The 23,144-nt window shown below is 46.1% G+C and overlaps 1 protein-coding gene and 1 long non-coding RNA gene across 9 annotated transcripts in view; one reads left to right on the top strand and one right to left on the bottom strand.

Annotated features, from left to right (window-relative positions):
- Positions 1-5,132, top strand: part of LOC108513609 (uncharacterized) — a 96,658-nt gene extending 91,526 nt beyond the window's left edge. For 5 of the 6 annotated variants that reach the window (XR_001880956.1, XR_001880955.1, XR_001880953.1 and 2 more), the window contains 2 exons: positions 410-534; positions 4,774-5,132. This is a non-coding gene — a long non-coding RNA (uncharacterized LOC108513609). The remainder of the gene's footprint in view (positions 1-409; positions 535-4,773) is intronic. The other variant, XR_001880952.1, reaches the window with a different exon arrangement.
- Positions 1-23,144, bottom strand: part of KCNIP1 (potassium voltage-gated channel interacting protein 1) — a 394,968-nt gene that overhangs the window by 79,839 nt on the left and 291,985 nt on the right. The gene's annotated exons all lie outside the window — the stretch shown is intronic.

The raw sequence follows: 23,144 nt of genomic DNA, 5'->3' as shown, positions 1-23,144 counted from the left end.
CTCACCAGATGTGCTCCCTCAACCTGGGACTTCCAAGCCTCCATAATAAATAAATTCCTTTTCTTTATAAATTGCCTAGTTTCAGGTGTTCTAAGCAACAGAAAAGGGACTGAGACACTATGTAACATCCTATTCTCTTTCACTTCTTTGGTGGAATCCCCCATGCTATTCTTTTTGGTCTCTGTGCATTTGCTTATACTGATCCCTCTGCCTGCAATGCCTTTCCTTTAGGTTCAACTCAGGTGATACCTCCTCCCTCTAGGTCCCTGCTTAGGTAACTCTTAGAGAGCCTTGTGAGGAATGTATCCCAGCAGGTATCACATCTGTGTCCCTGTCTGTGTCCTGCCCTGGGTTTTGAATGTTTTGAGGCCATAGCCTGGGTATTATATTCACTTCTCAACATTCCTAGAGTCCAGCAGCAGGTCTGGCATGGGCTGTTGTGCAGTCAAGGTTTGCTGAGTGGCTGAGTGACTGTGAGGACATCCAGTGCTGTGCAGCCCGGTGGGAAGGTCATCTGATCGCACTAGTCTGCAGGTACACACGTATACTCTTACAGCAGCTTGTTTTGACTAGTTCCAAAGTCTGTCTCACTCTTTTTAACCAAAAACTTACCCCCAACAGTTGGAGATCTTAGGGGATGGGATAGGTTATTTCTGTAGGAGCTGGGGAAGTGTGAGGGACCTAGAATGATGTGGGGAAGCTGTCCATCCTCGGGAAAGGGTTAATCTCAGGGTGGTCAGGGGCATTTGACATGGAGCCACAGAGCTGGAGGGCCCATAGAGGCCCATCAAGCCAACCAGCACCTTCCAGATGGAAACTGAGGCCTGAGCCAAGGTGGTGGTGGGTGCCTGCCCTAAGAAGTGGGTGACAGAGCTGGGACTCGAAACCAGAGCTCTTGGCTCCCTCCCCACCCCCATTTCCCAGGACTTGGAAGCCCTGAGTCGGGGCCTCCACTCACATTCAAAAGACTTACTGAGTTGACTGTGTGCGGTGGCTCACACCTGTAATCCCAGGACTTTGGGAGGTTGAGGTGCGCAGATTACCTGAGGTCAGGAATTCAAGACCAGCGTGGCCAACATGGTGAAATCCCATCTCTACTAAAAATACAAAAATTAGCCAGGCATGGTGGCTCATGCCTGTAGTTCCAGCTACTCAGGAGGCTGAGGCAGGAGAACTGCTTGAACCTGGGAGGTGGAAGTTGCAGTGAACTGAGATCATGCCACTGCACTCCAGCCTGGGGGTGACAGGGTGAGGCTCAGTCTCCAAAAAAAAAAAAAAAAAAGAAAAGAAAAGAGAGACTTACTGAGTCACGTCTGTGCACATGGACAGCCAGAGTGAAGCTGATGTTCTAAGCATGGGGACAGGAATAGGGGTGGGCATGGGTGAGGGCCACAGCGGGAGCCAAGAGCCTTGCTGACCTGTGGCTCCCTCCCGTGTGCGCTATTAAAGGGACAGTGGGAAGCAGCCATGCAGTTGTTAGGATGATGCTCCACAGTCCTGCTTGAACTCTACTGGCTACTTGAGGTAGAAGGTGGAGGAAAATGTCTATGAGATGGTGACTGTGCTGGACGGTCCCCATTTGCCCCTCCACGTCCACTCTGCTCTCTGCCCCTGGAAGCTCATCTTCATGGATGGCATCTCCCAGGCTCCCATGACCTCTAGCTTCTAACAGGATGCAGCCGGTGGGAAGTTTCAGGTGCTCACAGGGTCTTTATTGTTCAGCTCTTTCCTGTTGAGTTGGGGACTGGCAGCAGCAGCGAGGCTCACGCTGGGCGGCCCTGACCTACAGCACAGGTCTCTCTGGGTTCTGCCCTTCAGGCTCAGGGATGGTAGTAGCTTCCTGCTACTAGTTCTGGGGCATTTTATACTCTCTTGTCTTTCTCTTAACCCCTCCCACACTTCTATAAACAGCCTTCATAAAACTCCCTGCAGATGCAGGCCTGGGATTGTCACAAGGACTTAAAATTGCAATTAATTCTTGTGTGTTTCTTGCACACTTGGTGTGTGCACTGAGCTTCATTCTGGGAAAACTGAGAGGAAGCTGTTCACAGGGCCCATATCGGCACTCCATCAACTGAAGCTTTGCCTATTATTAGAACAGTGTTCCCAGTGACTTGGAGCACTTAGAGGTCACATCCTCCCTGGCCTTGCCCCTCAGAGTCATGCTACTCTCGCTGCTTGGAGAAGGAAGGTTGGCAAGAGGTCAGAATTCTGAGCCTTGGAGTATGAGGAAGGTCAGTACCCAGCCTGTTTTGCTCTCTCTTCCTCTCCCCCACCTCAACCTCATACTAGCCCTTTGGGGCCCAAGGCCTTTCCAGGGCTGTTGGAAAGCTTTCTCCTATGCACAGATTTTTCTAATTTCTTGCCAGGTGGCCGAATCATTGGTCAATGAGCAAGATGACTGATTGGTTTGAGAGAGGCTGGTTTCTCGAACACGATTTCCCCCCACAGCAGGAACATGGCAATTAAACTTTGCTATGGTTGGGGGAACAACGTTTCTCCAAGCAGAATGTCAATTCTCAGACCACGGTATAAGTCAGAAGTGGAGTGGAAACAGGGTTATTGTCCCAGCACTGAAAGCCATTTCTCCTCTGCTCTGACACACCAAGGAGAGGCAAGAGCAGACTGAACCACCTGAAACTGGAAAAGAAGTCAGCTTTGCAGATCTCAATAAACTCCAAATGCCTTGCAACACATCTAGGACCTGCCTTGGTGAAGGTGGGCCTAGAAATTGCTATTGGCCAACTGTGGCTGGAACCATATCATACTCTTTGGTCTTGGTTTGATGCATGTGAATTTAACCAGAGCAAAATGGGATCTGGAGAGAAACTGAGCTTTGCCAGTTAAAGCAATTCTCCAGAGTGAATTATGCCTTCCCTGGCCTTGGCTTCCACGTGTCTCCTCTAGGTAAGCATCTCACTGGGCCGAGTGTGACCCGCATATTAACATACACTGAAAATCTGTCATTTTTATGCAACATGGCCCTGAGTGCACTCTGACTTCCTCATCTAATGCACAACTAAAGAAGGAGAAATTTCTCCCAACAAATTGAGAAAAATATTAGTTTTGTTGGATGTATTTTGAGTTGGCATATTTACATGTATTTTAAGAATGACTTAAGATATTTTGAAGATAATTTTGAGTATACCCAATTTTTATGTTTTGTGCTGACTCCGAAGCCACTTAAGTCATTATTTTATAATATGTTTTATCCAGCCAACTTGCAGATCCTTATTTTTATAAGTGGTAATGATGCAAACTTGATTCTGGCTCATTTTTGAATTGTTCTGAATTTAAGATTGGCAAGCTCCAAAATAAAGGTTTTGTGATACACCTTATAAATACAGTTCAGAACCAGGTACTGTTAACAGTCTTACGTTAGCTTAACATTACCTTACTATATTCCAAAAGCATAAAGAAAATTTCTGTTCACACCATTAACTAGATGATGTGAATGCAAGTCATGTACCTAAGTGTGAAACTACTGACTGCAAGCATACTCTGGAAATTAGTTAACATTGTAATTTTTGCTAACAAATGGCTAACCTAATTTACCCACAGGTGGATTTGAGCTGTATCCAGATGCTTGATATGCAGGTAAATCATGGGTAATATCTGCATAGGAAAGAGTAATGAACAAATCCAACAGTAGCTGGAACGAACACTTTGCTTTAAGTAATATCTTTTACCCTCATTAAATACATTAATATTCATGGGTAAATGATTATCTATATGCATTTCCTACTGTAATGACCCAGATTCAGCCAATGCTCCCCCTTTTAAAATGGATAACCAGTATCACAGTACAACACAATTTTATTGTGACTAGAATAGTACATACAATTTATGGATTTATTACCTCTTTGTGAACATGACTAGAATGTGAGCTCCTTTGGGGCTTTGGTTGCCTTTTACCCTTTGGAGCACCCCCCATGGCCCTGAAGCCCAGTGCCGGGCACAGAGTAGGTGCTCAGCAATGCTCAGTATGTGGAAAACGGGTGCCTGGTCAATGGCATGGATCCTCCACAGCAGAAGAGCTCAGAAAAGGCAGCTCATAGTGGCTGCAGGGACCAGGGCAGCCTTCTCCGAGAAGGTGGGACAAAGCTGAGCCCCAGAGAAGGGCAAGGCTTGGCACTGGTGAATGGAGTGCAGAGGATGCTTCAGAATGAGAGGAGGGATTGACAGACTTGGGCACTGGTGCAGAGGTTGGAAAGTGAAAAGGATGGTGTGACCTTTGTAGAAGATGAATTGCCAGATGAAGGGGACCACTGTGGGTTTGTCAGATTAGCACCCTGCTTTCTAGGAAATGTCTTCCCCCGATTCAAATGATTTTAGTGAAAATTTCAATATTCCTGCAATATGAGCTCCTTCTGGCCAGCAGATGCTTGGTTCAGGGTGGGAGTGGAAGGTTGGAGCTAAGGGCATCAATTCACCCTCTTCTGGGAGGCCAGGCTTCTGGTATACACCTGGAGTTACTGGTGGCCACATTCTGCCATGGATATTGGAAAAATGATAGCATGTCTACAGGTAAAGGGAAACAAGCAGAGATGAGAGAGAGAGAAACAGAGAGAGAGAGAGAGAGAAAGAGAGAGAGAGAGAGAGGGAGACTGAGATTCCTGAATGCTGTGCCACTCCAGGCCCTGGTTCCACGTGAGGCCCTCTTGCCATCCTCCATCAGAATGCCTCTGAGAAGTCCCTCTTTTTGGCTTAAGATAAGTAGAGCTGGTTTCTGTTACTTGGCACTAAATTAGAGATTTTTACATTCATTTGTAGCCTGAAGCTGGATTGGGCAGAGAGGGCATCACAAATTATTGCTCAAAACCAAGTCTCAACTCCAGAAGTAGCCTCACAGATGCATATTTGATGATGATGATGATGATGATGATGATGATGATGAAGAGTGAGGAGAAGAAGCAAAGGAGAAGATATGTTCATGATGCCACTTTCTGCTCTTTCCAAGGACACTGAGCCGATCACCACTGGGCAGAAACAATGCTTGCTGAAGCCTCAGTCCAGCCAGGTGGAGAGTTTTCCCAATTCCTTATGGACACACGGCAAGACGCAAAATTCCAAGTCCAGAAACTGTGACAGATGCCATCCCTCTTGGCTCATATTGAAATAAATGGGGTTCATAGCTGGGCTGACTTTTCTCCAATTGCTGTCTGCATGCCCAGCAGTCTGGTCCCCTACTCCTTTCCCTTGGGGTGGGTGGATGCAGGCCTAGACCTTCACTCCTTCCCCTGACTCAGCTGTGTGCTCTCTCACCCCAAACAAGAAAAATGAAGAGTGAAAATCTGGGCCTAATGACTTTCAGAATCAACCTAAATGTCTGTCAGCTCCAGGAAGGCAGGAAGTGTGCCTTCGTTTTTTTGTTGGTTTTGCAGGGGAAAGGTGGGGGGATGCACCCAGGGTTTGCTGAACCACTCAGAGCTCAGGTTTTCCCATCGGTAAAATGGGGCAGCAGTGCCTGTCTTTCTACAGGGATGTTTTAATGACAAAAACAGAGCTGATGTATATAAAGGCACAAGCATATGCCTGACATGCTATAGGCGTGTAAGTAAATGTTAGTCCCTCTCTGTCCCAGCAGGGACCCTAGAGCCTGACATGGAACGTCACTTGAGCAAGCACACATGAAAACCTGTAGCCTTCCACAATCCAGTGCTCACATGAAAACCTGTAGCCTTCCACAATCCAGTGCACACATGAAAACCTGTAGCCTTCCACAATCCAGTGCACACATGAAAACCTGTAGCCTTCCACGATCCAGTGCTCTACTGTTTACCCTAAGTGGGCAACGCCCCCTTTCCTCTGTTTCTGCCTACTACAGATGAAACCCAATGACTTCAGGTTCCCTTCCCTCCCCTCTTCTCTCCTCTCCTCCCCTTTCCTTCCCTTCCTTCCTTCTTCCCTTCCCTTCCCTTCCCTTCCCTTCCCTTCCCTTCCCTTCCCTTCCCTTTCCTTCCCTTCCCTCCCTTCCTTTCTTTCTTTTCTTGAGATACAGTCTCAATCTGTTGCCCAGGCTAGAATGCAGTGGTTCAATCTGGCCTCACTGCAACCTCTGCCTCCTGGGCTCAAGCTATCCTCCCACCTCAGCCTCCTGAGTAGCTGAAACTATAAGCATGTGTCATCACACTCAGCTAACTTTTTGTATTTTTAGTAGAGATGGGGCTTTTCCATGTTGCCCAGGCTGGTCTTGAACTCCTGGGCTCAAGCGAATTATCCGCCTCGGCCTCCCATGGTGTTGGAATTACAGGCACTAGCCACACACTGGTCAGATTCAGGTCTTCTATTCTTGGCCACTAGAAGTTCCTTTCCCTAACCTGGCAACCAGGCACTCATGCTGCACTCTCCTCTTTGTCTTCCTCTCTCTGTTTCCCCCTCCCCCACAGCCAACCAGCTCCTTCATCGCTCACCCTGACAGCCATAAACGCCTATTTATTTGCCGAGTAACTTCCTCGTGGTTTAATATCCCCTTGAATTACTGTACAATCTCTTTCAAGTTATATTTGATTATTTTTCACATTTAAAAACATGAACACAATTACCCAACAGTGGCACGTGCCCTTACAGTCAGAAATAAAATAGTATTGCAATACGATATATGCATCTTAGACAAGTAGTCAGTCCCTGGAAATTATGTCTCCAGCGTGGAGAGAGATCTGCAGTGATAGGTACCATATAAATGCATATGAGACAACAAATAGTTATAAAGGGAGAGGATGCTGAATAATTAATCCACCCGCCTCTCCAGGAATGTTCTTTATAAATCTGTCCTAAGCATTCATTTGTTTTTTTACAGAAGCAAATATTTAAAAGTAAAGAATAAGTAATGTCCAGGAAGGAGACATAAAAAGAAAACAATCAGCGTGGGGGTGGCAGTAGAAGATTATAGATGGCAAGGGCTCCAAGATGGCTGCACTACTGACTGATGGCATTTGCTAAGGAGACGCCTGGGGGACAGGACGGGGTTGTTCACTGTGGAGACAGTCTTGGCTTGAGGTCAGATCTAAGCATTAGGCATTCATGCCGGGTTAATGCCACAGACTTCTTATTAGGCCCAAGTCTGTGTGTAGCTGGAGAAGGAAAAACCCACAGGGACACATTTAGAAAGTTCTAGAACCCACCTGCCTTCCCTTGATACAGATGGGACTCTAAGAATCACAGGATAAGAAAAGGATTTAATATGGTCCACTCCAAGCCTTGGCTTTGATTTGCATCCCTCCTATGAGGGGTACCCACTGCTCCCCTTGGTGACTTGTCTAGTTTATCTCTGGGAGCCCTGACTGTTAGAAGGTTCTTCTGATGGAGTCCAGAGTTGTCTCCATGAGATCCATCTTTCCCTAGTTGTCCCCTAAGAGCCAAGAATAGCCCACGCCCTCTGCCCTTCAGAGGCAGAGATCAAGCCCTACTCACCCCTTCTCCTGGCTTTGGGCCTGAATTTCCCCTGATCTGAAATTCCTTTGGGTTCCGAAGCTCCTTATTAGAATGTGGTCTTTGTACAGTCATTCATTCCTTAGTGGAAAACAGAGTTGTTATTCTCCTTGTATATTTTAGATCCACATGTTTTATCAGATGCTTTGCAAATATTTCCTCTCATATTGTGGCTTGCCTTTTCCCTTTAATAGTGTCTTTTGGAGCAGAAGTTAAAAATTTTGATGAAATCCAATTTATTAATGGAGAGCTGGTGCAGTATAAAATGGTACATCTACTTTGGAAAATCCTAAGTTTGCAATTTCTTAAAAAGTTAAGGGTTCACCCATCATGTGATCCAGCAATTCCACTCCTAGGTATTTGCCCAAGAGGAATGAAAGCATTTCCACATAAAGATTTGTACATGAATAGCACAGTAGCTTTATTAGTAATAGTCAAAAGTTGGAATTGTCTATAAATAGGTGAATGAATAAGCCTACTGTGGTATGTCCATACAAAGAAATATTGCAGTACTACTTAGCACTAAAAAGGAATGAAGTATTCAGCTATACAACGTGAATGAGTCCCAAAATAATGCAGAATAAAAGAAGACAGACAAGAATGCATACCACATGGCTGATTTAGATAAAACTCTAGAAAATGTATACTACTCTGCAGTGATGGGAAGCAGATCAGTGTTACCTGAGGTGGGGGATGGCGGGGTGGGTGGGATGGAAGGTGGGATTAAAAAGGACATGAAGAAATTTTGGGGGATGATACTTACATTCATATATTGATTGTGGTGATTTCATAGGTGTAGCCATATGTCCAGACTAATAAAATCAGATATGTTAAATATGCACAATGTTTTTTATTTCAATTATATTTCAATATATCTGTTTTTTAATAAAAAGGAATTTGAATATTATTGAATTTGACATTAAAGGGTATCTAATCTATAACCCTTAGCAATATTTCTTAAAATTCCCTTTTGTCTCCCCTCTGATATTCTTCCTTCTCCCAACTGCACAGGAGCCGCTCATGTTGTAAAGCACAAGAGGACTCCCCAGGGCACCCCTCCTTTGGGAGTTTTCTGGCTCTCTTTCCTGGTTCTCTTTCCCTTACTTACCCCCAACTTCTTTTTATTAAGAAGAACAATTGAGCCTCTCTGGCTTGTTTTCCAATCTTCTTTCACTCCACCTGTCCCTTACCTGACCTTTTCATGACAAAGACAAGACAAGATGTCACCTTGCCTCCCTCCTGCCTCACTTCCTGTTTCTCTGCCACATTAAAAAAGCCTGAGTACCTGCTTGGTTACAACAGGATTGTACCAGAATGGAGAGGCTGGGTGGTGAACAGGTCAGTGTTCCTCCTAATCTAAAAAAATGCCTTTGTGTGAGTTAGAAAATGATGCTCAGGCTGAGTGGATGAATTTGAAAACTACTCCCCACTGGACAGATCCAGACTTGTAAGCACTGGATTTGGGGAATAGATGAATCAATATCTGAATTAAAAGATGCTTCTTTTCTCTGGGTAGAGACAGACCCTGCACCAGGATGCATGGCTTGGGGAGCAGAGCATGGCTGGATTTCAGCTCCCACTCACTCCTTCATTAAGAGCCTTTGTTCAGTGCATAAACTAAACAATGGACCATGGATGCTGTGGAACAAAAGTTTGGATGGCAGGCAAAATAAAATATTCTTAAGAAGAGAGGAAAGTTGAGAAAACCACTTGATAGTAAATCTTGTTCCCATATCTATTTTTATTTTCATTTTGCATAAAATGAGTTTATTCATTCAACCACTGAGAGCTGTTTAAATTGATTCCAGTTTTTGCTGTTGAAATCATACTGCAACAAATGTTTTTGCATTTATCTCTTAAAAAATGTGTTCAACAAGAATTTTTTAGGGTCAATACTTAATAGTGCATTATTACACCATTTGGGGGTCATATTTAACTTTTCTAGGCATTTCCAAACTATTTACAAAGTAGGTATACCAATTTTCTTTTCCACCAGTAATGTGTAAGAGTTCCTGTTGCTCCATATTTTCATCAATTCTTTATTAAATTTCTTAATTCTTGTCAACATGCTGGTTATGAAATTATAGCTGTGTTCTTTCTTGATTAATAAACTTTATTTTTTAGAGTAGTTTTAGGCTCACAGCAAAATTGAGTGGGAAGTAGAAGAGTTCCCACATACTCCCTACTCCCACACATGCACAGCTTCCCCCACCATCAACATCCTGCACCAGGATGATGCATTTGTAATAACTGATGAATCTATAATGACACATCACTATCACCCAGAGTCCATAGTTTACATTAGGGTTCACTCCTGGTACATTCTATGTGTTTTGACAAATGAATTACAGCATATGTCTATCATTGTAGTAGCAAACAGAACTGTTTCACTGCTCTAAAAATCCTTTGTGCTCCACCTAGTCATCCCTTCCTCCCCACAAACCCTGGAAACCAGCAATCTTTTTACTGTTCCCATAGTTTTGCTTTTTTCCATAATGTTACATAATGGAACCATGATTGGCCTTTTCCACTTAGTAATGTGCATTTATGGTTCCTCCATGCCTTCTACTGGCTTGATAGCTCATTTCTTTTGAGTCTTGAGTAATATTCTACTGCCAGGATGCACCAGCATTTATTTATCCATTTGTTCACTGAAGGACATCTTGGTGGTCTACAAGTTTTGTCAATTATGAATAAAGCTGCTGTAAACATCCACATGCAGGTTTTTGTGTGAACACAAGTTTGTGGTTCACTTGGGTAAATACCAAAGGGCATGTCTGATGAATCTTATGGTAAGAGTCTGTTTGGTTTTGTAAGAAGCTGCCAAACTGTCTTCCAAAGCAACTGTACTGTTCTGCACAGTCCCACGAAGCACTGATGAGAGTTCCTGTTTCTCCACATTCTCACCTACATTTTGTGTTGTCAAGTGTTTTGGATATTGGCCATTCTATGAGTACTGTAGTGGCATCTCATCACTGTTTTACTTAGCAATTCCCTAATGACATATGTGGAGCATTTTTTCATATGCTTACTTGCCATCTGTATATCTTCCTTGGTGAAATGTCTGTTTGGGTCTTCTGCTCATTTTTGAATCAGATTTTTAATTTTCTTATCATTGATTTTTAAGAGTTCTTTGTATGCCTTGAGTAACAGTCCTTTATCAGATATATATTTTTTCAAATATTTTTTCCCAGTCTGTGGCTTGTTTTCTCATTCTCTTAACATTGCCTTTTACAGGGCAGAGGTTTAAATTTTAATGAATTCCAACTTCTCAATTATTTGTTTCATGGATTGTGCCTTTGGTGTTATATCTAGAAAGTCATTGCCATACCCAGGATCTTCTAGATTTTATTCCATGTTATATTGTAGGAGTTTTATAGTTTTGTATCTTATATTTAGATCTATGATCCGTTTTGAGTTAGTTATTATGAAGGGTGCAAGGTTTGTGTATAGACTCGTTTTTTTGTTTGTTTTGTTTTTTTGTTTTGTTTTTTTTAATGTGGATTGCCACTGTTCTAGCACCAGTGTCTTTGCTCCACTGTATTGCCTCTGCTCCTTTGTCAAAGACCAGTCAACTCTACTCATGTGGGTCTATTTCTGGGTTTTCTATTTTGTTCCATTGATCTGCTTGTCTATTTTTCACCAATACCACAGTATCTTTATTATCATGGCATATCTTTATTATCATGGCTTTGTAATAAGTCTTGAATCAGGTTGTGTCAGTCCTCCAACTTTTTTCTCCTTCTTCAGTATTAAATTGACTATTCTGGGTCTTTGCCTCTCTCTGTAAACTTTAAAATCACTTTGTTGATATCCATAAAATAACTTGTTAATAATTGCCAATAACCAATACTTTTGGCTGGGATTGTATTTAATCTATAGATGAAGTTGGAAAAAACTGATATCCTGACAATACCAAGGTTTCCTATCCACAAGGATGGAATACTCTTCATTTATTTGGCTCTTCTTTGATTTCTTTCATCAGAGTTTTGTAGTTTTCTTCATATGGATCTTATACATATGTTATTTGATTTATACTTATTTAGATTATAAGTATTTCATTTTGGGAGGTACCAACGTAAATGGTAGTGTGTTTTAAATTTCATATTCCACTTGTTCATTGCTGGTATATAGGAAAGTGATTGACTTTTGTATATTAACCTTATCCTGCAACCTCAGTATAATAGCTTATTAGTTACATGAGGTTTTTGTTTTTGTTGTTGATTCTTTTGGATTTTCTATACACATACTCATGTCATCTGGAAACAAAACAGTTTTACTTTTCATTCTGTATGTGTATACCTTTTATTTCCTTTTCTTGTCTCATTGCATTACCTAGGACTTCCAATATGATATTGAAAAGGAATGGTGAGAGGGAACATCCTTGCCTTGTACCTTAGCAGGAAAGTTTCTAGTTTCTTACCATTAAGTGTGATGTTAGCTGGAGGATTTTTGTAGATGTTCTTTATCAAGGTGAGAAAATTCCCCTCTATTCCTTGTTTGCTAAGAGTTTTAATCACAACTGGGGGTTAGATTTTGTCAAATGCTTTTTCCACATCTGTTTATATGATAATATGATTTTTCTTCTTTAGCCTGTTGATGTGATGGATTACATTAACTGATTTTCAAATATTGGACCAGCCTTGCATACCTGGGATAAATCTCACTTGGTCATGGTTTATAATTCTTTTTATAGGTTGTTGGATTCAATTTGCAAATACTTTGTTGAGAATTTTTGTGTCTATGTTCATGAGAGATATTAGTCTGTAGTTTTCTTTTCTGATAATGTCTCTGTCTGGTTTTGGTACTAGGGTAATATTGGCCTCATAGAATGAGTTAGGAAATATTTCCTTTGCTTCTATCTTCTAGAAGAAGTTGTAGAGAATTGATACATTTTCTTCCTTAAATGTTTGCTAGAATTCACCAATCAGCCTATCTGGGCCTGGTGCTTTCTGTTTCAAAAGGATGTTATTGATTCAATTTCTGTAATACACATAGGGCTATCAAGATTATCTATTTCTTCTTGTGTGAATTTTGGCAGATTATTTACTGTAAAGATTGGTTCATTTCATCTAAGTTGTCAAATTTGTGGGCATAGAGGTGTTCACAATATTCCTTTATTATTGTTTTGATGTCTGTGTGATCTGTAGTTGGTTTTTTAATTTCTCAAGGTTTCTTTTTCAACCTATGTTGTTTAGGAGTGTTGTTTAATCTCCAAGTATTGGGATTTTCTTGCTATCTCCTTGTTATTAATTTTTAGTTTGATTCCATTGTGCTTTCAGAGCAGACATTGTGTGATTTTTATTATTTTGCTTTTGTTAAGTATGTTTAATGACCCAGAATGTGGTCTATCTTGGTGAATGTCCCACATGGGTTTGAGAAAAATACGACATCTGCTCTTGGTGAATGAGTAGCCTATAGATGTCAATTATATCCAGTTGATTGATAGTGTCATTGAGTTCAACTATGCCTTGACTGACTTTCTGCCTGCTGGATCTGTCCATTTCTGGTAGAGGGGTGTTAAGGCCTCCAAGTGTAACAGTTGACTCATGTATTCCTCCTTGCATTTATGTCATTTTTTCGTTTTCTGTATTTTGACCTTTAGTTGTTAGGTGCATACACATTAAGGATTGTTATGTTTTCTTGAAGTGTTGACACCTTTGTTATTACATAATATCCATCTTTATCCCTAACAATGTTCCTTAAGTCTGCTCTGTCTGAAATCAATGTAGCTACTCTCACTTTCTTTTGGTTCATGTTAGCATGATTTTTAAATGTTTAAATCCAATTTAAACCCTGTTCCCCACTTAAAGCCTGACTGAGGTGAATTTGTGACTCACCTAGACAGGCTTTAAAGAGACTAATCCAGGGAATTGTAAGAGTTATTTCTAATATAACTACAGAGTTTGCTTGTTAAGTAACCTCTATGGACAACCAGGGACCTAATTTTCTGAGAAGCACACACTTCGGGAAATGCTGATCTACACCCATCCTTCATTTTACCAACAAGGGTGCTCATGCTCAAATTAGTCACTGAGCCTGCACTAGAAGCCTTGGGTCACACATAAGGAAGGTGGTGGACCCTTGCAGCAAGAGAGGCCAGTACATACATCTTCCTGAAAGAGCTGAGCAGAAGAGGTTGGATGCCTGACTCAGATCTTCAGGCCGAGCTACGTTGGGGCCCAAGGATTCTCTGTCTCCACTTGAGGCCTGAGAGTTGCCCCATCTTATCTTAGCTCTGGGCACCTGCTTCACCATAATCACTGTAGCAAAGAGGCTTTTGCTGAAATGCCTGTGACTTGAAGTCAGATGCCTATTCTGGGGGCCTTACAGAGCTGACTGGACTCTGGGCTTCCAGCCAGTGTCCCCTGCTGATGGCCCATTTGTTTCAGGGTCCCTCCACTTTCTGGTAGCTGGAAACCTCAGTCATTTTGAATTCTTCTCTCCCTCCCTTGTCCCCAGACACTGTTGAGTCACTCATCATTTTTGTCTTGGGCTTACTTGGTGACCTGCCTGGGTACTGGGGCCACGGGGACAAATCAGTACCCAGTTGGGGTAACAGCCAGGCGCTTGGGCTGCTCCTCTGCCCAGCCCCTTCTCCCCTCAGTCCAGGATCCGGTGGAGTCTGGACTCCTCCACTCTGATGCAGTGCACTCAGCAAAGCCAGGCTGATGCCCACAGATACCAACACACTCAGTCTCTGCTCAAGAGTCTCCTGTACTCAGCTGCTGACTGCCTCGGGCATATATCAGGTCACTCTATGAGGCCTGTTTCTTCATGGACAGGCCCTGATACAGAACCTGAAGTCGCGCAGGTGTGTGGTGAATATTTGCAGAAAGAATGGGATCAAAGTGGCATTTGAAGTCCCTCATCATCTGACCCTCTTGACTCTGTTGGCTTCGTTTTCCAAGACCCTCCTTGGGCTTCCCCTGCTGGCAGACTTACTGAGGGCAGAGGGGCACTGGTTCCTGCTCTGGGTCAGCCCTGCCTGGGAAAAGTTTGCACTGGTGGTTTACAGATGCGGAGGGGAACGCTGAGGGGCGTTCAGTGAGCACTGTGAGCACTGGTAAGTGATGGAACCGGAACATGTGTAACTCACTTGTATATGTCACCTCCTCACTTCACACCCAGGATCACCCGAGAGGGGCTGTGAGTGCCCCATTTGTTACACAGGTGAAGGCACAGAGCCAGGGGGTGGCAGCCCTGACCCATGGTCCCCCAGGCAGCTGCAATCGGAGCCCTGACTGCTGCCTGCAGATCCCCTGTCTTCCTGATGACTTCTCGTCCCACTGTGGGGATGGAGGGCGAAGAAGACACAGAAGCCACACACTGGAGACAGGCAGGGACCCTGCCCTAGAGGCTGAGGGCCGATGAGAGGCTCACAGCAGCCGTGGATAGTTTGTCTTCTTTATTCTTAATCTGAGGAAGGCAAATCTCACTTCTTGGGCACCTATTATGCATCAGGTCCTGGGATGTAGTGATGACACGTTGTGGTCCCCGACTTCAGGAGTCCCTTAGCTTGAGGGGTGAGTGGATAAAGTGTTTGACTAGATACTAACTCCCAGCAGCACAGCCCTGTGGGCTCCAGCACACTGTAGAGCAGAGAGGAGGGAGGGCATCAGGATCCTTGGAGCATAATCCTGGTGTTTTGGTTTCTCATGGCTGCTATCATAAATTACTGCAAATTTGCTAGCTCAACACAACACAAACATATTCTCTTACAGTTCTGGAGCCAGAAATGTGGAGTCAGTTGCACTGGGCTAAAGTCAAGGTGTTGGTAAGGCTGGTTTCCTGGGGAAGCTCACAGAGGAAACCCATTTCCTGGCCTTTTCTGGCTTCCAGTCTCCTGGACGCCTTGGCTTATGGCCCCTTCCAGGTCTCACTCCAGCCTCTGATTCATCATCATGTCTCCCCCTCTTCTGTAGCAAAATCTCTGCCTTCCTCTTATGAAGACACTTGTGATGACATTTAGGGCCCACCTGGATAAACTAGGATAATGTCTCCCAATCTCAATATCCTGAATTTAATCACATCTGCAAAGGCCCTTTGTCATTTAAGGGAACACTCACTGTTTCCATTGTGAGGGCGATTATTCAGTCTACCACATCTGGATTCATCACTTCCTAACTGGGTGAATCATTTCACCACTTAGAGCCTCAGTTTCCTCTAGTGTAAAATGGAGATAATAATTCCAATTGCAAAAGGGCTGTGACTTTAAAGATTAGATGGGACAATGTAAGCAAGTTACATTGCATTGTGTGGAATATTGATTTTAATCACTGCACTGGAATTCAACTCTCCCAGGTTTACCCTTAGCCCTCAGCCCTCCCTAGCTGGGTTTGATGCAGACACAAGTGGTTTTCACAGGGGCACAAGTTTAAAAAATGTGGGGGGGTAGTGCTTGAAGTGCATCTCCATCTATCCTTTACTCCTGGCTATGGGGCATGGGAGCACTGGCCTGCGGGTCTGAGTCTTTGCTTTGGCGATGGTGACGATGTTTGGAAACTGAAACTGGAAGCTGATGGAGGCACTGTGCTGCCTCCACAGTTACTCAGTGAACTGGGACCCTCTAATGACTGTGTCCTGGGAGAAGGCCCAGTCCATCGGCTTCCACAGCCACTGGGCAGCTGTGACGCTGGAGATGAGTGTGAGGCTCCTGGCTGGCACTGTGTGCACACAGTCGGTGCTCACTACATGCCAACCCCCTCTCCTTTGCCATCCAGGTCCCCCTGCTTCTGGTGGGCAGCTGCTGGGCTCTCGGTACCCCTTCCCTCCTTAGGTCTAGAGAGCCAAAAGGGGACAATCAGCAGGGTTCAAGTACTGCTCTCACCCAGCCACCGAGCGATGGGGGCTAGCTGCCTGGTCCTGCGCTCCCTCCCATGCCTGATCTTACCTCATGGGGTGGGGGGTGGGGGGGCTGCACCTCCATGGACTCCCTAACAGTCATTTTAAAAGATGCCTTTCAAGTGCTGAAAAATGAGCTATGCCTTCGCTCGCAAGGCTGCTGTGGCTATCATGTCAGGAAACCATATGCACCCTCAAGCCCTACCTGACCACTTGCGATGAGATGCTGAGCACTTCAATTACCCCCACCTCTCCCCGCAGGATCGTGGGGTGCTGAGCCCTTTTTCCAAAGACCTCCTTTATGACAGCAAAGACTCTATCCTGGGATGACTGGAATGAGGTATGAACAGAAACTTGCCATGCCTCTGATTTGGGCAAAACAAAGCTGATGGGAAGGCCAAAACATCCACAAGAAAATGCTTGCAGGCCCTTGAGACTAGGTGGGGACTCAGAGAAGCAGGAATCTCTCACCCCAGCTGATGTGGGAATCCAGGGTCTGGGGATGAGGTGGGCTTCGAGGGGAGGGCACGGGTCTTCCCTGGGGAGGGCACTCCCTCTGTTCTCTGGTTCCCTGAGGGAGGTTCTGCTTAGTATCCTGGGGCCCAAAGCAACTGTCTGGTCTCATGGAAATTTCACTTAGTTATCAGCAAGGGGTTTCCAGCCTGAGACTTAATTCCTTAAAGCTGGGGTTTGAGGACAACTATCCCTTCATTCCATAGTCACAATGGATCCAGAACCCTGGGAGACCATCCTCAAAGCACCATAGGAGAAAGCATTTGCAGGCCCTTTGGGAGCACCTGTTCCTAAGGCATCCTGGGAACAGTAATTTGTACATCCCTGGCATGTCCTATTCCCTTAAAATCAGAGAAAATGAATTTGCATAGCACTTGGCAGAGACTCTTCCCATCTCCCTTTGAGGTAAGAGAGGGCTCTGCCCAAGCCCTGGTTCGCTCTAGGCTCCCAGGCCTGGAAGCATGGAGAAGGTGAAGAGGCAGCACTGAGGAGGCAGGAGGAGGGCTGACCACCAAGTCCTGGCATGTCCCCAGCACCCAGTGGCCCAGAAGGAGCCCAGGATGGGCACACAGGTGGATGCTTCGCATGCTGCCCTAGTGGGTGCCTCAGGACCCTTTGACATTTCAGTACCAGAAATCAAATGTCGCTTCAGAAGCGTGGCCCTCCAAAGACGTCACAATCCAACCTCCCACACGCACAGGTAATTGGAGTCTAAACCTGGTTCCTGCTGGCTGAAACCTTGATGTGAGGTGATGGGTGGGAGGAAGGTGATGGGAAGGGCAGCAGAGCCGGGGGTGGGTGACAAGGCTGGTGAGATGCCGTGAGTTTGGAAACGGCCGAGGCTGCATGCCACCGAGGATGAGGGCCTTCCGAGCATCCAGGCAGGACTAGTGAAGTCCCAGGAAGCTCCCTGCACTCCTCCATCCCATGCCAGTAGTTCTCAGCCATTTGAAGCTGCCAGGAGCAGCTCTTTGAAGCCAATGTTGTATATCGTGGGAAGATGCCTCCTTTGGAGCAGGCAGCCCAGTGCAAGCTACATGCACAGACAATGGAGCCAGGTCCTGGCCATATGGTACCTGGAAGCCGCCATCCCTTTGCCTCCCCCAACCAAGGCTAGGGCCCTTTCCAGACCCGGAGAAGCCTCCTTGGGGACAGAAGTCCACGCATGAAAATCCACCCCAGCAGAGGGTTGAGATGCAATGAATCAATCATGTCTTACTGTGGCGGCTTTTGCTCCCAAACTGCCAAGTGTGTCATCACACAGCCCTCCCGACTGCTGGAGCATGACTTACCTGCAAGAGAAAACACAGATGGGGATGACAGCCACCTTCCCCTGGGACCAGCATGGCCTCTGGGACTGGGCCCGAGCAGTCCCTCATGCTGAGGGAGAGGCAGGCTCTGAAAAGGCTTCTCCGATCAGAGCAGAGCCAGGCAGGGCTGCTGTGTGACTCTCTTCATACCTTGACCTTGACCAAGTCAATAGCCTGGGAGCACCGTGATGAGGCACAGAGGTGGTCTGGGAAAGAGGCTCTTCCCAAGGACCCAGAGTGATGGGGAAGCCATGCCCATCAGCCAGCGGGCAGAGGGTCCCAATACTTTCTGTATTGAGAGATGGGGACCGCCTGTGCTTGAATTTTTTCCTTGGGGAAGCGAACAGCAGCAGCCAAAACATATTCTTTTTACTTAGCAACCAGGAGATTTGTGATTCTTCGGATTTTTTAATCCTCTGCATAACTGCAAGCCAAAAGGAATTAGCAACTCTGGGGTGGAGTTTTGGTTCCTCTTTAAGCAACGATGCTTCCCCCTGCCCATTCGCTGTGCATCAGAAGGAAGCAGAGGAGTCGGTTCTGTTCATCCCATGCCAAGCCTGCCTTCTGTGAGGTGTCTCCCTTGCAAGATGTTTCCAAGATTTACAGTTCTCCAGACTAGGAGACGTGTTGGGGACTCGGGCAAGGGCTGAGGATTTTAAATACCGACACTTCTTCCTGAATATACATGAACATGCCTGGCACACACTGAGAGATTTTAGTAAACATGGTTTGTCTGCCCCTCCTTATGTTCCCTCGTGGCTAAGTGTATATCCCCAGTGCGTGTTTGGAGTGATGGACGCTGTTCTGTGCTCAAAAGCCTGAAGTACCAGTCAAACAAATTTCATTGCAATTTTTTTTCCTCGAAATGCTTCATTTGAACTGAACTCTAGATATTGGCCTATATAATTTGGGACCACCATCATCCGGAGCACACAGCCCAAACCAAAGACCGATATTCACCTGGAATTCAAGATGGCAGCGCCAGGCAGCTCCAGATGCAAGCGTGCATTTAATCAGGGCTCTTGCCAGCCCTGCTGATGTCTTTCTAGCTCGGGGCTGGGTTGGACAGGTTTCTTCCCTGCATGCCCTACTCACAATGTTGATACACTAATGTACATTGTGACTCTCTACTGCCCACCACTTCCTGGCCACAGGACCACTGTCCCTGTATCAGGAATTGGGAACAATATTCGCATCAGCTCTGGTTCTCACATCAGCTCCTTGGGAGTCACCATCGGACCTCCCCGTTCTCCAGCTCTGTGGCAAATCTATCACCAAGTCCTGTTGGTTATACTTCCTAAGTCTCTCTGGATACCACTGCCACTCTCACAGAGCAGGCTATTGTCACCTGTGGTACTGAAGGGTGGTGCTCCATGGTCTCTGTTGGGCCATGAAGTGGCAGCCATGGGGTGATATTGGCAGAAAAAGAAGACAGAAGAAGGAGCCCAGGGTCTTCCTGATTTCTTGAAGCTGCTGTGCCAGCCCTCTACCCCACCTTTTGCCTTCTTTTATGTGTAAGAGAAATCAACTTCTTTGTAGTGCAAAATAATGTTTTTGTCAGGGGAGGGGGTTGATCATACACAGCTGAACCGCATCCAACTGAGTCACTAAGTCAGAGCGGAGGATCTGACCTGTAGGCAGTGCTACACCTGGCAGAACAATCATGACTTTTTCAATTACAATGTGATGGGGGCAGAGGGAGACAGGAGGAGAGGAAGCTTCCAAGGGCCACGGGGATCTGGGAGGGAAGGTATCCTCAAAATCACAGGCGGTCCAGCAGTTACTGGGTGTGGATACTCACCTATATTACAAGGAACAACCTTATGAATCTGGCCCTGTGATCATCTCCATTCTCTGAAGGAGAACAGCGCATTTGGAAGGATGCAGTAACTCGCCAAGGTCTTGAAGTCCTGCAGAGCCAGGATCCCAACCCACGAAGTCCTCAGAGCCGGCCCTCGCCGATGACTCCCCGGAGGTGTGTCCATTTTACACAAATACCCAACAGATTGAGGGTTTAAATGTAATAGGCCCATTTTTTGAGACGTCCGTTCTGTTCAGAGTTTGACATCTTATTTTATAAAGAGGAGGTGATAGTGGAGCCCGTCTCAGGGCTGGGTGTTGTGGGGTGTGGATGAGGTGAGGCGGGTGGACATGGTATTTGTGCTCAGTAATTGCTGGGCTGCCTGTAACTCTAAGCAGAGTCGACTGTCATTCTGGAGGGGAAATTAAAGATGATCTAAAGAGAAGGCATTCCGTTTATTATTATTATTATTACTAATCATCAGCAGCAGCAGTAGTGGCCAGAGAGCCTTGGGTCAAACAGTATCATGGGGAAGCTTGTGAAGAAATAGTGAGGCTGCTGGAAGTGCAGCAGAGGTGTTCCACCCCAGGACCCTTGCTCGCCCTCCTCTTTGTGTGTCTGCTCCTGCTGCGGAGGAAATGGGGCTCTTAGGGTGGAGACACCGGCCTCTGCCCTAGGCCTGGGCCTCTGGGCCTTCACCAGGCTGCTGCTGCCCTCTGCTGGTCATAGCTGGAATTGATGGACATTGCCTCCCAGCACAGGGATGCAGGAAGCCAGGAGATTCGAGAGAAGGGGGTCCCCCTGAGGCTTCCTCTGTCATTGTAGTGTGGGCAGTGGCCACATAACTTGTTAGGAGCTGAAGGAAGACACCACTTTATTTGGGGGCCTGGCTGCCCCCAAGAGCAATGCGACACACAGGGTTGCCTCGGACACTTTGCCCGGGTAGAGAGGAGGAGGGAGATCTAACGAAGAGCAGGGAGGCTGAGGACAACCTCACTATCACCTTTGAGTGACACACCTACCCCCCTGAGAGGCATCAATTATTGCTCTAGTCTTCAGAGACTGTCACTCAGAATGGTAAAATAATTTCTTATTCCACTGCGGTCAAGACCTTAGACTATGGGGTCAAATTGTGTGCATTTGAGACTCAGACCTTGTGTGACCTTGGGTGAGTTACTTAACTTTCAGAGCACACTCTTCTCACTGAGGACTGGGGATGCTGCAGGGCATACAGAGGTGACTGAGAGGACTCCATGAGCTACAATGCAGGCAGGAGGCTAGCACATGCCTGGCAGGGGGCAAAGCTGAAGACCACCCAGCAAAGGCAACTGCTGCCCAAGACACACCTGGTAAGCAGTGGTAGGGACTGGAACATGGCCTGGTTGCCTCCTCCTGCTAAGGGCAGGTCTCGAACAGGCTGTTGAGGCACGGGCTAAGGTCAGAGGTTGGGCTGTCCTTCTCTGAAATGCAAACTATCAGTCTGGCAATGCCAGGCCCTCTTGCTGGCATCTCAAACCTTGCTTAAAATCCAGGCCTTGGAGATCTTGTAACATCCCCACCCCGACTCCCCACCCCTCCAGACACACTCCTTTTTGGGCACCTCTCACTTCTCTGCTTTGAGCTGAACCGGGAGGGTGGGTAATAACAAATCTTTCCCCTGGAGTCCCCACATCACTTTATCTGACATTCATTTATTTAGCAAATATCGACTGCACGCTTTTCTGGGCCCAGCACCATTCTAGGGGTGGAGAAGAAGCAGTGAACACAACAGATAGTTGGCCTGTCGTTGCATCACTCACATGTATTTCAGTAGGGGACAGAGGAAGGAAATACGTAAACCAAGGCCCCACAGAGTCTGTTATGTAGTGTGAATGGGAGGAGCAGGAGGACAAGGCAGGAGAGGAGTGTTGCTATCTGGAAGAAGCAGCCAGGAAAGTCTCACTAAAGGGAAAATGAGTCTTGTGGGTGTCTGCGGGAAGAGTGCTCTAAGCAGAGGGAACAGCCTGAGCAAAGGCCTTGAGACAGGTGTGTGGGTGCCATGTTTATGGAATGGAGCTGTCAGATCCGAGGGAATGGAGCAGAGGGGCAGAGGGAGGAGCTGAGGTGTGGGTGGGCGTGTTCGGAGTGTGCAGGCTGCTGCCCTTAGCTCTGAGTGAGACATAAGGCACTGGAGGGGTTCTGTGCAGAGGGGAGACACAGTCTGGTGTATAGAGCACCCCTTTGTCTGCTGGTTGAAGAATGGACTCAAAGAGTGGGGGCCAGGGCAGAAGCAGGGAGGCTGGTGAGGAGGGGTGGGGTGGTCATTTGGATGGAGTGGTGGATTCCCAGTGAGAAAGCCTGGCCAGACACTCGGAGTCTGAGGAGAAGGGGGAGCAGGGGTGGGTAGAGGGTGACATGGGCTATGGTTCTGGGCCTGTGGGGCTCTAAGGGGCTGGGGAGTGCCTGGAAAGAACAATCTACCATCCCCCTTGGTTCACATATGCAGGATATGCCTGGAATCGATGCTGTTGTCATAAAGATGACATTTCTGATGGAAGGCTGCTGATGGACTCTCTATTTTGAATGCACGCATACTTTCATTCAGTGGACTCTGACCACCGTCCTGTTGGTGGTGGGGATGGATTGGGGGTGGTGCCAACCCACTGCAGACATGGAGGTGGATTTTGGATTCAGACAGCCTGTTTGCAGGCCTGGCTCCACCACTTAGAAGCCATGACCTTGGGGAGGTCGTTTCATACCCCTAAGCCTCAGCTTATCCATCTGCAAAGTGGGATTTACAGGACCTACCTTTATTGCGTGATCAGTAATGTGGGTAGAGCACTTCGTATGTAGGAGGTGTTTATAGTAGGTGCTCAGTAAATGCTTGCTCTCACCTCATTTTCTGGCTCCCACCTTGAGCCCCCTAAAAGCTGGTTTCTCAGAGATATAGACCAATGGAACAGAACAGAGTCCTCAGAAATAATACCGCACATCTACAGCCATCTGATCTTTGACAAACCTGAGAGAAACAAGAAATGGGGAAAGGATTCCCTATTTAATAAATGGTGCTGGGAAAATTGGCTAGCCATAAGTAGAAAGCTGAAACTGGATCCTTTCCTTACCCCTTATACGAAGATTAATTCAAGATGGATTAGAGACTTAAATGTTAGACCTAATACCATAAAAACCCTAGAAGAAAATCTAGGTAGTACCATTCAGGACATAGGCATGGGCAAGGACTTCATGTCTAAAACACCAAAAGCAAC

The sequence above is a fragment of the Rhinopithecus bieti genome, unplaced genomic scaffold, assembly GCF_001698545.2.
Source record: "Rhinopithecus bieti isolate Rb0 unplaced genomic scaffold, ASM169854v2 scaffold_30732, whole genome shotgun sequence".
Lineage (NCBI taxonomy): Eukaryota > Metazoa > Chordata > Mammalia > Primates > Cercopithecidae > Rhinopithecus > Rhinopithecus bieti.
This window is presented reverse-complemented; position numbering and strand designations above follow the sequence as displayed.